Consider the following 2,960-nt stretch of genomic DNA (forward strand, 5'->3'; position numbering starts at 1 on the left):
GGGAGGGGGGAGCCGGGAGGGAGGTGAAAAATGAGGACCTAATGCCAGGGGTTTAAGTGGAGAGAAAATGTTTTGAGAATGATGAGGGCAATGAATGTACAAATGCGCTTTACACAATTGATGTGTGTATGGATTAGGATAAGAGTTTTATGAGCCCCTAATAAAATGATTTAAAAAAATAAAATAAAACTCTCTCTTATACATATGAGTTTCTGTGGATTTGTTCCTCTAATGTATCCAGACTAACACAGTGGTGATGGCTGCATACATATAAATTTATAGGAACCCTTGAATTGTATACTTACAACAAACTTTATAATATATAAACTATATTTCAACTAGCAATAGTAATTCTAATGTTAGTGTCAGTATCCTGTCCTTGTAAATAATCATGATAACATAGATTTCTTTTTGATCTGTGATATCAGTTTAAGACAATCTCTGACTCCTGAAGCTGTTATTTTTATTTTTTAAATTAATCCCCTCCACCTCTTTGCATCACTAAAACAACCACACAAATCCTCCCACCTATTAAAATACAAAGGCAGCTGATTTTTCACCAGAATGTGTATGTGACAAAGAATACGGTCTCATCATTGCAGTCGCAATTTTTTATCTTGTTTGTTTTTGTTCTATTTAAAAATTTTTTTTTGGTATAACATTTTATTGGGGGCTCATACGACTCATCACAATTCATACATATATCCATTGTGTCAGACACATTTGTACATTTGTTGCCCTCATCATTCTAAAAATATTTGCTTTCCAGTTGAGCCCTTGGTATCAGCTCCTCATTTTTACCCCTCCCTCCCTGCTCCCCACTCCCTCATGAACCCTAGATAATTTATAAATTATTATTATTTTGTCATATCTTACACTGTTCAATGTCTCCCTTCACCCACTTTTCTGTTGTCCATCACCCAGGGAGGAGGTTATATGTCGATCCATGTCATCGGTTCCCCCTTTCCACCCCACTTTCCCTTCACCCTCCCGGTATCGCCACTCTCACCACTGGTCCTGAAGTGATCATCTGTCCTGGATTCCCTGTGTTTCCGTTTCCTATCTGTACCAGTGTACATCCTCTGATCTAGCTGGATTTGTAAGGTAGAACTGGGCTCATGATAGTGGGCGGTGTGGGTGGAGGGAGGAAGCATTAAAGAACTAGAGGACAGTTGTATGTTTCATTGTTGTTGTACTGCACCCTGACTGTCTCCTCTCCTCCCCGAGACCCTTCTGTAAAGGGATGTTCAGTTGCCTACAGTTGGACTTTGGGGCCCCAGTCTGTACTCCCCCTCATTCACAATGATATGATTTTTTGTTCTTTGATGCCTGACACCTGATCCCTTCGACACCTCATGATCACACAGGCTGGTGAGCTTCTGCAGCCGCAATTTTATAATCTCACTGTAGGTTTTGGCTTTCAGTCCTCCGGCCTAGGAGCTGCCGGTCAGGGGAGTTGCATGTGATCCAGCACAATCCACCCTGCCCCTCCAGAATCTTTATTTCTCCCAATCACCTAGACAGCCTGAGCAATCTATAGTATGATTGTATTCTGCTGCCGAGTAATCAAGAATACAATAATGCAGACCTTCCAAATGCTTAATGTAGTCATTAACTGTGCAACATCTTTTGAATTCATGGATATGTTAAGGGACTGGGGAGAAGCTATTTTTTAAATGGAGACAAATAACAAAACAGCTGTGGCCTTCTGCCAGGAGATTCTGTTTTCTTTTATTCGTTAGGAGTTAGGAATGAACTTCAGAGAGAGAATTTGAAAAATTAGCATAAGACTGAACCAAAGTACCCCAGAAAGTGAGGGAGGGGCTGGTGGTGGCTCAGAAGAAGTGATCTCCAAGGGCACAGTGGAGACTTCCTGTCATCAGCCTGTGATATAGGTGGAGGGGGCCAGGTATGCTGCCAGGCTGCTTTATTGCCAAGGTGGAGTAGCATTTGTACTGATATGTTAGCAATAAAATGCCTTCAAGCAAAGGTAAGACCCCAATTTATCAGAAGCAAAAATGTTGGAGAGAAAAAAATAATCCAAGGCAAAAACTGAGCATTGAGAGATCTCTGGAAATCTGATAGTATGTTTCTAGAACAGTATAAGCCCATAAGGCAGCCACTAGCCATACGTTGATATCCAATGTAAATACATTCAAATCATATCTCCTTAGGCTTCTCTTGGCTGTGACAGTTTCTCAGACTTTCCTTGTTTTTGATGACAGTAATAGTGACTTTTATGTGTCAACTTGGCTAGGCAATGGTGACCAGGTCGTTACATGTTATCAGCAATTTTTAATAGTTCCAGGTCTATTTATTGATCTTTAGGAGTGTTTTCCAGTTGAGTCTGATGGGGTGCCTTGCCCTGGCCCCATTGCTTTGCTCCCCTTGCTTCTCTGTTGCACGCCCTTAGTGTTTCGCTAGGGTGTGATGTGGTCACATTGGGCACAATACCTGCACTGTGCCTCCAGTGTTGTCCCCCATAGTGCTATGTGTCAGTGAGAGATGCCGTGTCTTGTGGTAGGGCAGGCCCTATGGTCCTTTCTGTGCACTGGCCTCTCTGAGCAGGAATATCATCCGCAGTGCTTGGTGGACCAGGATGTGCTTCACTGTCTCTCTTTCCCTCTTTGTTTGCTCCTGTGTGCTCTGATCAGATGTGCCCTTCTCCTGGAGCTATAGCTTCAGTGCTCTCCTCTGACGTGCATTCTTCTGGCGGAAAGGAGGTATATATCCACATAGCTGGGATTGGGGCTGGCCCGGCAGATCAATCTCTTGGTTCCTTGCTTCATGCAGGTATATTGCATTCATGTCTTGGCACACTGGCTTCAAGTCTGGTCCCTCTCATCCTCTCCTGTGGAGATAAAAAAAAATACCCTCCCCTTGGGTGGGTTAGTGACCTGTACCCACTGCTACCCATGTCTTTTTTTTTTGGCTTCTTTACCCCTCCTTTTTAGTTGGCT

The sequence above is a fragment of the Echinops telfairi genome, unplaced genomic scaffold (genome assembly GCF_000313985.2).
Source record: "Echinops telfairi isolate 266 unplaced genomic scaffold, ASM31398v2 ScPeMD7_7472;HRSCAF=8510, whole genome shotgun sequence".
Lineage (NCBI taxonomy): Eukaryota > Metazoa > Chordata > Mammalia > Afrosoricida > Tenrecidae > Echinops > Echinops telfairi.